This window comes from Schistocerca americana, chromosome X (genome assembly GCF_021461395.2).
Source record: "Schistocerca americana isolate TAMUIC-IGC-003095 chromosome X, iqSchAmer2.1, whole genome shotgun sequence".
Taxonomy (NCBI): Eukaryota; Metazoa; Arthropoda; class Insecta; order Orthoptera; family Acrididae; genus Schistocerca; species Schistocerca americana.
In genome coordinates this window covers 335,297,134-335,310,550 of record NC_060130.1, presented here as the reverse complement: position 1 = coordinate 335,310,550, position 13,417 = coordinate 335,297,134, and positions in this window count along the sequence as shown.

Genomic DNA, 13,417 nt, shown 5'->3' with positions numbered 1-13,417 from the left:
TGTAATGGTGGATGATCCCTTGGCAAACCCATACTCCCCCTGAGAAATCACTTTTTTGCATGCCAGGAAGTTCCAGATTCTTATGTATATTACTTTTTCAAAGATTTTGGATATTCAGAAACGGGTCAAAAGTTTTCTACTCGATTTCTGTTTCCTTTTTTAAAAATAGGGACAACTCGAGCAATTTTCAATTCATCTGGAAATAGACCATCTTCCGTATGAGAGTTGATAACTGTGGATAAAGGTGATGCAATTTCATGTATACATTTCTTAAAAGTGTCCAGACTAAGACCATCATAGCCTGCTGCATGGGAATTCTTTAAGTTAATCACTATTTTAATTAATTCTTCTTTACTTGTTGGTGTCAAAAATATACTTCCTGACACTGGTGTTCCTCTGAATTTGTATTTATGATTTTTAACATGACTGTTTACGCTTGAGCCAGAAGAAGCAAAGTAATTGTTAAATAGATCTGCTATCTTATTCTGATTAGTTTCTATTGTGCCATTTATCAGCAAGTGGTTGCATGTTTCCTAGATTTACCTATTTCTCTATTTACTAGTGACCATGATGTTTCGGAGATATTATTTGAGTTCTGAATGGCAATTTCAAAATATTTCTGTTTTTCCAAAATTAGGAGGTCTACATAGTATTTCTGAAACTTTTTGAACTCTTATATTAATTTTTTATTGCTCAAGTAATTTAACATAGCATACTCATACCAGTCTTTTAAAATGTGGTGCTACAGAAGAATGCTGAAGATTAGATGGGTAGATCACATAACTAATGAGGAGGTATTGAATAGGATTGGGGAGAAGAGAAGTTAGTGGCACAACTTGACTAGAAGAAGGGATCGGTTGGTAGGACATGTTCTGAGGCATCTAGGAATCACCAATTTGGTATTGGAGGGCAGGGTGGAGGGTAGAAATTGTAGAGGGAGACCAAGAGATGAATACACTAAACAGATACAGAAGGATGTAGGTTGCAGTTGGTACTGGGAGATGAAGAAGCTTGCACAGGATAGAGCAGCATGGAGAGCTGCATCATACCATTATCAGGACTGAAGACCACAACAACAACATTAACAACAACCATCACAGATCCTCCACCATGCTTCAGAAGAAGAAGAACACAGTTTATAGTGGGCACACTCACTGGTGTTCTTTGTATGTTATCAGTTCCTAATGTTTCAAGTGTCAGATTCATTGAATAAAATTAAATGCTTCCATATGCCACTAGAGTAGGACCTGTGTGCTGGCAGAAACACCACAATAATTTTGCAAATATTTCCCATCATAAATCCAAATTGCACAACCTGCTCTGTAGATAAATTTTGATCTCAGTACTCTCTTATATCTTACTTGTTATCTTGTTATTGATAGGAATCGTAATTTATGGCCTGTTTTTATTATGGTGCTCAGATTTCCCTCCACTATTGTGCTTAGCAGGTAAAGATTTATCATTCATTTGAGATATGTGATCACACCAGATACAGATAAAATTACATGCCTCTTATAGATTAGAGCTCAAAGTCATAAAAACATCAGCTGAGGAGACATCAACAATTTGTCCTTGACAGAGATCTGTAATGTTCCACATGATGTAGATACAGGATGCAACTTCAAATTATCTTTCACAATTACTAGTCCATTTATGACTGACCTTTCAAACCTTACTGACAAATTTTGTACATTTTTAAATATATTCTCATGCCTCTTTTCTTTTCTGCTTCTAAAAGGCTTCCTTGGTAGATTGACTGTGCTCTTTCCAAATGAGACTTGCAGTCAGGATATCACCCATATACACTGCTAGTTTGGACAGTAAATCATCTTTTAGTACCTGACACCATCCACTTATGAAGACACAAATGCTAAAACAAAAGCCAAAAGGCCAGTCTGCAAACTGGTAAAACACATCTTGTACATAAAAGCCATGTGCTTATGAGATTTGTGTGTCCACAGTGTACATGTCTTTCAATACTGAGAGACGTCTTTCACTGTGGAGCATATTTTTACTGTTGTTGTTGTTGTTGTTGTTGTTGTTGTCTTCAGTCCTGAGACTGGTTTGATGCAGCTCTCCATGCTACTCTATCCTGTGCAAGCTTCTTCATCTCCCAGTACTTACTGCAACCTACATCGTTCTGAATCTGTTTAGTGTATTCATCTTTTGGTCTCCCTCTACGATTTTTACCCTCCACGCTGTCCTCCAATGCTAAATTTGTGATCCCCTGATGCCTCAGAACATGTCCTACCAACCGGTCCCTTCTTCTTGTCAATTTGTGCCACAAATTCCTCTTCTCCCCAATTCTATGCAATACCTCCTCATTAGCTACGTGATCTACCCATCTAATCTTCAGCATTCTTCTATAGCACCACATTTCGAAACCTTCTATTCTCTTCTTGTCCAAACTATTGTCGTCCATGTTTCACTTCCATACATGGCTACACTCCATACAAATACTTTCAGAAACAACTTCCTGACACTTAAATCTGTACTCGATGTTAACAAATTTATCTTCTTCAGAAACGCTTTCCTTGCCATTGCCAGTCTACATTTTATATCCTCTCTACTTTGACCATCATCAGTTATTTTACTCCCCAAATAGCAAAACTGCTTTACTACTATAAGTGTCTCATTTCCTAATCTAATTCCCTCAGCATCACCCAACTCAATTCGACTATATTCCAAGATCCTCGTTTTGATTTTGTTGATGTTCATCTTATATCCCCCTTTCAAGACACTGTCCATTCTGTTCAACTGCTCTTCCAAGTCCTTTGCTGTCTCTGACAGAATTAAAATGTCATCGGTGAACCTCAAAGTTTTTATTTCTTCTCCATGGATTTTAATACCTACTCTGAGTTTTTCTTTTGTTTTCTTTACTGCTTGCTCAATATACAGATTGAATAACATTGGGGAGAGGCTACAACCCTGTCTCACTCCCTTCCCAACCTCTGCTTCCCTTTCATGCCCCTCGACTCTTATAACTGCCATCTGGTTTCTGTACAAATTGTAAATAGCCTTTCGCTCCCTGAATTTTACCCCTGCCACCTTTAGAATTTGAAAGATAGTATTCCAGTCAACGTTGTCAAAAGCTTTCTCTAAGTCTACAAATACTAGAAACGTAGGTTTGCCTTTCCTTAATCTAGCTTCTAAGATAAGTCGTAAGGTCAGTATTGCCTCACGTGTTCCAACATTTCTGCGGAATCCAAACCGATCTTCGCCGAGGTTGGCTTCTACCAGTTTTTCCATTCATCTGTAAAGAATTCGCATTAGTATTTTGCAGCTGTGACTTATAAAACTGATAGTTCGGTAATTTTCACATCTGTCAACACCTGCTTTCTTTGGGACTGGAATTATTATATTCTTCTTGAAGTCTGAGGGTATTTCGCCTGTCTCATATATCTTGCTCACCAGATGGTAGAGTTTTATCAGGACTGGCTCTCCCAAGGCCGTCAGTAGTTCTAATTATTTTTACTAGTCAACATTAAACCATAGAGCTGCTCTCAGTCTGTGACTTTTTTTTCTAATGCAAGATCAAAGACTTCCTCCCTTCCCTTACATAATTTCACTGCATCCAGGTATATGGACTATAGCTCTGCAGATGACGGTGGGCCAAATTTCAATGTAACACTTATCGTGGACTAGCATTCAACTTTCTTGAAGCCTTTCATTACGTTACAGAAATCACCTTGCTAGGCTATCTTCTGCCTACATAATGAGATAAGCCTGTACTAAGAACTATTCATTGATTACAGTGTTAAAATGTGCACAAAGCCACAATACTTCCCTTTATTTGTTGTGCATATGATATGTGTGGCCCATTTGCTCACATTTACAGATTTGACAACACAGAGATTCTGGAGTTACTCTGACTCCTTTTTTACTATTGGTTCAAGAGAAATTAGTACAAAGACTATTCCAAAAGGCTGAGTATTTGCTGTTGGTTTAAATGTAATATGGGCTTTGAAATCATTGGAACATCCAAGGTAGATCTCAAAGGTCTTCACAAATTTCCTCCAAATTGAGAAAATGAATATCTTATACCACATTACACCTTAAAGTACTGGATACTTTTTATCACTTGCTTTTGACTGGCTTTTGCTCTGAGCAGAAGCCTGAGTGGTATTCTTTTCTTGTTAGGAGAAGTTATACAGTTGTCGGCTAGTGACAGTGGTGGTAAACCTGTTTTTCCGTAGATTATCGCGTTAAATAACGTTACTGTTGGTCTTGTGTCTACTTGAAATGATAATAGCTGTTTACTGATGTCATAGAAATATCATATAGTGTACAACAGTGTACTACAAAATTTTATATATTGATGAAAAATTTCAAATTTTGTACTTTGTTTGAGGCACATTAGAAAACATTGCATCTGTGCATAGTAGAAAGCTACTAAACTAAATTTTCTCCATTGTTGCAGTGGTGATTGTTTATGATCTTACTCCACTACTTTACATTCCATGAAGGAACATAAATGTAGCACTCTTATTAATGAAATGACATGTGCTACGTGCTGGTTTCATCTTCACTTTACTGCCGAAGCTACTTAATTGATTTTGACAAGCTTTTAATGCAGACAGATTGCAGAGTACACTGAAATGAAGATTCAACAAACACTAACTGACTTGGCAGGCTTTGAAAACTTACCATAAATAAAGTTAATCGATTCTGACCTTTAGCGATATTTAAACATGCTTTATTTTGGTTAGAGACAGCTGCAATGCTGGTAGATTGCATTACATAAACCAATGTTTGCATTCATGCTAAATAAAGCACTGCATGCAAGAAGGCAACTGTGGTTCATGAGCAAGAAGGCAACTGCTGTTCAGAGTGGTTTATTAATTGTTTAAAATGCTTGCTGCTCCAATACCAAGTCCACACTCAATTCTTTAGTTAGTGTGGTGCATGCCTGGGGCATGTTTGCTGCAGCTGCCAGTCTCAGCTCTTGTCTGATGTGCCAAGTATCTGCAGTACATTTATGTAATCTACACATTAGCACTATTTCTAGTTGTGGTTATTGGTAATACTTGATGTAGTAAAGGGGACTGTAATTTTAAGGAATTGTGTCATATCTCCTCCATTTGTCTCATACTGCATGAGTCTATTATGAATAAAAGAACCCATATATGTTGTCTGAGATTATTGGCATCTAAAGAAATATTTATGTCTTAATTTCTGTCAATCTGTTGGTAATGATAGTATGCTGCTGGTGACACACACATTTATACAAACGACAATGTTTCTGGGTCTGCCTCTGGGGCTAGCATATGTAGTGAATTAACCACCTCTTGTCCAGTCCACAACAAAAAGCAGGCTATTTGACTGACACTGCCTCATACCTCACAAACTGGAAAATTCTGTTGCAGTGGCAGTGCAATGGATAATACCTAAGCTAAAGGAGATTTCTGCATTTATAAGATGTAGCTCAGGAATATCTACTCTTCTGTCAACTACACTATCCAGTCACATTAATGTTACACCCTGTGAAAAGCCCGAATAACCACCTTTTCAAGTGTGGCCATCTGTGAAACATGCTGCAACAGAGTCAATGAGGTTTTGGAAGGTACTGATAAGAATGTGGAGCCATGCAGACTCCAGCACTGCTGGCAACTGTACTAAGTTTCTTAGTTGAGGATCCACAGTGCAAACAGCTTGATCAACATGGTCCTACAAATTTTCAGTTGTGTTTCAATTTGGTGTGCTCTTCATACCAGGCACATACACTGATGAGCCAAAGAATTATGACCATATACTTAATAGCTTGTTTGTCCATATTTGGAATGAAATACATTACTGATTCTGTGCATCAGGGATCTAACACTTTGTTGGTAGGTTTGTGATGATATGTGGTATTAGATGTCTCTTCACATGTCATCTAATTCGCATTAATAATGGGCCAATTGTCTGTGTACACAGTGATGCAGCTGATAACATCACAGATTGGTTCCACAGAACTTACATCAGGCAAATTTGGTTGATGATACTTCAACATGAGTTCACTATAACGCTCCTAAAACCATGTAGCATTGCTCTGGCTCTGAGAAATGGACAGTTGTACTGCTGAAAGACGACATCACCGTCAGGGAAGACATCAAGCATAAAGGAATCCAGGTGATTTGCAGCTGTCAGCATGTCTTTGATTCCTACCACAGGTCCCATGCTAGCTCAGAATAATGTCTCCCATAGCACAATACTACTCCCACCAGCATGCATTTGTGGCTTGCGGCATGTTTAGATCCACCTTTCACTTTGACGATGGTGTTTTTGGAGATGACGAGTAGCCTAGTGTAGCAAACATGTGATTCACCCAAAGAGCTCACACATTTCCATTGATCAACAGTTCAATCCCTATGGTCCCATGGCCACTGGTTTCGTAATTGATTATGTCACTGGCTCAACAAGCGAATGCATAGGGATTGTCTGCTGTGGAACTCCATATTTAACAATGTATGATGAACAATGTGCTCCAAACCACTTGTGTGCACACCAGCATTGTGCTCTTTTGGCAGAGGTGCCATACATGCATCTAGTGTGCCTTCCATAATGATGAGATCGCCCAGGGAATCCCACAAAACATTCCCTAGACCATAACACTCTCTCCTTCAGCTTGGATCCATCCTATGATTGTTGGAGGGTGTTTGCTTTCAGACTTTTAATGCTGTACACATCAGTGACCATCTGTCTGATGGAACACAAAACGTAGTTCTTCTGAAACGGCCATTTGTTGCCACTTAGTAGACATCCAGCTGTGGTACTGGTGTGTCAATTCTAGCTTTCTTTTCTGATATACAGCAGTCAGTGTGGGTGCATAAACTGGGAGCCTTTTTGCAGAGGCCCACGTCAAAAATATTCAATGAATGGTCTATGGAGAGACACTGTTGGTAGCTCCTTGGTTCATCTGAGTAGTTTGCTGGTCAGTTGTTGCATGTCTGTTTACCCATACATGTCTCTGCAGCCATCATTCACCCTGTTCACCTATGGCCCATGTTGTGCCACAGCTGCCTTGGAACCAGTTTTGTATAGCACCATTTTGCCATGCTGGTGTACTTCAATGTCTGCAGCATGCAAACAGTTTACAAACTTGCCATTTGGCCATTTGGTATGAAAACCAATGATCTTGACCTTTTGGATGTCAGATAAATTGTTACATTTCCACATTACTACACTGAGTTCACTGTTTTCCACATCCCCCACCAATCTTTATATACCCTCCACTGCTTGTGCTTGCACCTGCCACCTGTGGGTGGTTATTGCTTATTGATGTCAAATATGGGAGGTAGCCATATTAATGTGAATGGACCATGTATTTGTTCTGTTATTCTTGTTGTTCTTGCTGTGGCTCTTGTAGCTGCTTCAGTTACTGTTCCTGCAATGACTACAAGTCCGTAAAATACCAGCATCTGCACTGTTATTGGTCAGTCCACATATAGCGTCTGATTCATTTCATCACCAAGCAGTTATTTACCTTTGCTCATGATTCTCTTTAAACAGATGAAAGCCATTGCAGGCTAGAATAGCACAACAAATTTTAACGTGTTCATTCAGATACCAGCCCAAAGTAAGGGTCTGTAAACCATTGCAGAGCAGGTTGTTAGTAGCATGGTCACAGTCACTCCAAATAACATACACAAATGTAGCCTAGGTAGTTCAGTGCCATAATCCATAGAGTAGTCTGGCAGGCAGCTTGAGTAAGCAGTGTGAGTGAGTGCTGAACATCATGTGAAGTGATCACTCTCTAATGGGAACTTTTAACAGTGTCATGATGTCACAGTGACACCAACTATTGCTATGGCTTACGCTTCCAGGGTCGGCAAAGATCTGCCTTCTGGTGAGAGAGTGTCTCTAGCTCTGGTGAGACATTGATATCATTACGCAACAGTATTATTGTACTGATTTTATAATGGAGTCAGAGTGGTGAACAAGGATTCTGCTTGTTGGCCAGTGCTGGCCAGTAGTTGGAGGAAGGCAGGCCTTGTCTGGTATCTGTTGGTCATCCATTTTTGTATTATAGGGGATTCAGAATTATGATTGTGTTATTACAACTGTTGATTATGATGAAAGATGAGCTGACTCTGTCTTCAAACATTTTGGTAGCATCAGTGGCCAATGAAAACACCCTGCTTTCATATATGCATGCAGATATGTGAGCTCATGTGGTAAGTAATATTTTTGTGACAGTGGGCCATGGGTTTGTTGGGTAGGATATGGCAATTGAAACAAAATAAAAACCTAAGCACATGCAACTGATCTACAGCCTGTCACAATTAATGGAGATGAAATGATATGTTGCAAAGAAGATTGTTAAGTCTTCTTCAGCCACAGAAACACAGTTGATAGTAACATTTTTCTTCTTTGGACAATTGTTGCATTTTTAATTAGATACTGTATAGAACGGAATGGTAATAAGATCCTGACTATAACTGTGGTTGCATTTAGAGGACCTCGAAAAGTCTGAGGAAGGCAGTTGTGGGAAGTTATCAGAAACCATAATATGGCGTTTTATCTTCATGGAAAATATATTTCTCACACCAAAGATTGTAATGCTATTAGTCATGGCAGTCATCTGAACCACATACAGAAAATATGAGATGGCTTCCATTACTAGTAACCATATAGTTCCCTTGAATGAGTGTGCACGTGCTCCCAAGGGTGGTCACATCTGAGCCAGGGGGAAATATGTGGCACAGGGCAGCCAGAGTCTGAGCACATGCATGTAGGCTTGCACCATTTTTTGAGTCTCAGTGTCACTGCCTGTCCAACAAACATGACGTCATGCTGTCATGTGTATAATTCCCCTATGTAACCTTCGCAATAATTGGAGTACGAATGGCTGGGATCTAGGCAGGGCAATAATCCTACAGTTGTCATACTCCATAACCAACAACATTATGAAACTAGTTGCAATGACCCTATGTTCTAGTGGGAAGTATGTTATAAAAGATGGCAGTAATTGTTTTGGCAGGTCAACTGGCAACACATACTTAACTGATGATGCGACTCTGGAGAGTAGCATGGTTACCCCTGTACATGAGTCTATATTGTTAGTAGTAAAAGGGAATTCCACTATAATAAAATACACATTGTTATTTATTTGTATGTGCATTGCCTTTTGTGGGCAAGTGCTCTACCAGCTAAATATGACTCATTATCTATCATCTCAGCTCTACTTCCACCACTACCTCATCTGTACCTTCCAAACTTCTCAGAAGTTCTCTGGCAAAACTTGCAGGGCAAGCAGGTCTGGAAGAGAAAGGATGTTATGGAGACATGCCTTAGCCAAAGTTTGTGCATGTTTCCAGAAGTTTGGAATGTAGGAGATGAGGTCCTGGCAGAAGTAAAAATCTGATTATGGGTCATGAGTCATGCTTGGGTTTCTCAGTCAGTCAAGCACTTGCCTGTGAAATGCAAAGGTCCTGAGTTTAAGGCTCGGTTCAGCTCACAGCCTTAATCTGCCAGGAAGTTTCATATCAGCACACACTCCACTGCACAATGAAAAATCATTCTGGAAACATCCTCCAAATTGTGGCTAAGCCATGTCTCCACAATATCCTTTCTTCCAGGAGTGCCAGTTCTGCAAGTTTCACAGAATTTCAGCGATGTTAGGAAAGTAGGAGGTGAGGAAGTAGCTGCGTTAAAACTGTGATGAATGGTTGTGAGTCATGATTGGGTGGCTCAGCTGGCAGAGCCCCTCCTGCAAAATGCAAAGGTCTCATGATTGAGTCTTGCTCCACCATATAATTTTAATCTGTCAGGAAGTTTCATTTTTGAACTTTTTACGCACATTTTGATAACTTAGATAAGGCCTAAACGTGCCTAGCATATATTTGGTTTTGTATTAGCTTTGGAGCTTTCTCTGTGAAGGAATTTGAGTTGGTTAGATATAAAATGGTAACTATAGAGTTTAAATGACAGAATAATTTGAAAGATTTATTAACTTAAACAGAGGTATGTATGAAATAGACAATAGAGGGCTAACAGTTTTGAAAGTACATGACTTGAAGAGTGTTTATACAGCTATAAAATATGGTTAATTGTGATGGGAAAATAAAATGGCGTGGGATTTTTGAAGAAAAAATCCGATTTATAGCATAATGTGACTGACATGCCTCTCATGAACACATGTCCAAAACAAATAATAGTTAATACAGTCAGAGAGTGGTAAGATATCAGTTTCGTGGTACTACATTGTGCTGTAAATTATTACTCATTTATTTCAGACAATTGTGATTTCAGCCCAAGTGCAGGTTTAAATGTCTCCGAATGTCCGACCAGCCTAAATGATCAAGCAAGTTACATACCAGTGTAACAGCTGACAGGTTAGCAATGAATGCTGTTTTTATACATACATATCTATAGAAAAAACGTTTTTGAAAGCTGCTGTAAATTAATTTTAATATTTACTATTTATTCAGAGAATGCCTGATATTTATGTTAACATAGGCATACTTTTGAGGCATTAACAAGCCAGTAAGTACAGCACCAGAAGATTGGAATGAGGATGAAGTGTCATCTCTAAATGGTGATTAGTTATTAAAATGAATTAAAGAAATTAATTCTAAGCTACACGAGTTACTATTTGCCCAAAAACTTAAGTTCCCATGACCAAATGATTACATGTACTGACTCAGAAAGAATTCCTCTTTGGTGTGATAAATGACAACTTGCTGTAACTGTGTAAAATATAGTTAACACACATTAGTAGGAGAAACATACCTGCATTGTTCGGATATAGTGTTACTAATGTACTTCATGGCACAGTCACATTGATTAAGTATCAGGGGGTACATTTGCTAAGTGATATGATCTGATACAACCATACATGGTCAGTTGTAAGATAGATGAATGGTTGACTCCAGTTTACTGGGAGAATTCTAGGAAAGTGTAGCTCATCTATAAAGGAAACAACATATAGAACACTCATGCAACCCTTTCTGGAGTTCTGCTTAAGCATTTGGGATCCCCACTAGGTAAGATTAAAGGATGATATTGAAGCAATTCTGAGAAACACTGGTAGATTTGTTACTGGTAGGATTGTTTAACACATGGGCAGTACGGAAATTCTCTGTGTACTCGAACAGGAAGCCCTGAAGGGAAAACAATACTGTTTTCATGAAAAATTATTGAAGAAAGTTTGGAGGAACACTATTTGTGACTGACTGCACATCATGCACAAGAACCAAAAAAAGAAGCTAGTAGAAATTAGGACACATTCTGAGGCATATATACATTCTTTTTGTCTGTTCCATTTGTGAGCATAGCAGGAAAGGAATGACTAGTAGAGATCAGAAACAGAGTGAATATGAATCTAATCTTTGGGTTGTATGTTTCACAGATCAAGACACAGCTGTTACATCAGTGTTAACAGGCTTCCTTTGTTCATCTTATATCCTACTGTAGTCACTCAGTGACGACTCTTTCCTGTACACTACAACATAGCTAACAGTCACACATTGCCTGCTCACCTTATCTGTCAGATCATACTTCCCTGGGACATTCCAGGTTATGTGCTTGTCTCTGACGAACACTCACCGTCCAAGACCAAGTACCTTGTTCTGCTACTTAAAAAGTCTTCAAGCCACTAACATACCTGAGAACTGATCCCATATGCTTGGACCTTTGTTAATAATCAGTAGTGGAGCACTGTGTCAAATACTATCCAGAAACCCAGGAATTTGGAATCTTCTTACTGCCCTTCATCCATGGTTCACAGAATATTGTGTGAGAAAAGGGCAAGGTAATTTTAGGGAGACGGATGCATTCAAAATCCATGCAGATTTGTGGGTAGAGGGTTTTCGCTCTCAGGAAATTTATTACATTCAGAGTTAGAATAAGCTCCAGAATTCTGCAGCAAACTAATGTTAAGGAAATTGTCTCTAATATAGTTGGTTCATAATTACGTCCTGCTCATGTATGTAATCACCTCTACTTTTTTCCATTGGCTGAGACTTTGTGATAGATAAGATGTTCATGATAAACACAAGCTAAGTACGGAATCTATGTTGAAGTGTACTCTCTTGTGAAAGCAAATTGAATTTAATATCACCCTATATTACTATGAGAGATGCAGTTCAGCAGCTACAGATAAAATTACATTCAGGGTATATAGTCACAAGGTTTGTGCAACCAAATGCTAGTCTTAGCCAAGTAACAGAAAATAAATGCGTGCCTTAGGGAGTTTAGCAAGTGAATTCACAAACATGCAGAGTGAATTCTCTGGGGCCATTGGGGTCAGGTGAGACAAATGTACTTCAGTTAAATTAAAAAATCAGACTGCATTCAAGAAAATAAAAATGTGCACACTTTCACTTCATCACATAAGAGTAGAGTGAAACAGGAAATTAGTGTGATTCATGCAAATATTAGGGAGGTAAGAAATAAAATAAATGAGTTGTTAGTTTGTTTCAAAGATCTCAGCATTTGGTAAGAAAATAATATCATTTGTCTCTCTGAACACAATGTAACCACTGGGATAGGGATATTTGTAGTAGGTGGCTACATGTTACCTGCCTATTCATGTCGATTGTCTATGGAGAAAGGAGGAGTTTCACAAAAATGCTTGTTAATTCAAAAGCACAGAACTAATTGAACTTTCTGTAGACAATGATATAGCAGCAAGTGCTCGTCAGTTAATACTGAACAATATAATAATAATATTATTGTTACAGTATACAGGTGACCACAGGGTAATTTGTACAGTTTCATAAAAAATTGAGATATCCTAGGGTGCTGTCTGTCAGACTGAAAGATGGAATTATTGATTTGTAGTGCGTTTAATGCAAATCTCTTAAAGGAATCTTACAGGTTTGATGTTATTAAACTTAGACAGTTTACTGTCACATTTAAGTTTACCTACTTGCATGGCTCATGATAATAGTACACTGACAGATAATGTATTCAGACAATGAGCTGAAGTTAAAGAAACACAAATCTTCACTGTGATAGATACATTACATAACGTAGCTACATTAAAGTCCACAAAAACTCAATGGAGGCAGTAAAGATGACCAATGACAAACCAATGAAGATTTTAAGGAAAAACATAAGAACATATTCACTGGAGTGAAGCTTACAAAGAGCCTAATACCAGCTCCAAATTCAATGTTCATCTTATTAAGTTCTTAACCATTTTTAGAATCATTTTCCTGTGAAAGTAAATAAATCAAAGAAACTAAAACTATTAAACTATGTTCAGAATGAAAAGGAGAAATCTAGAAAGTCATAGAAAACAGCCAGACTGGTAAGGATCTGATTCTGATACTTTATTAAGCATTTTGTATAAATGCATGCTATAATTGTATGTAATCTGGAGTACAGAATTTTTATTCCTTACAAAATTCACATTAACTTCTAAAATGAGTGTATAATCAAAGCTTTGACTTTTTCCTTGTGCCTTTGTCCTGCATGTGCACAGGATTGG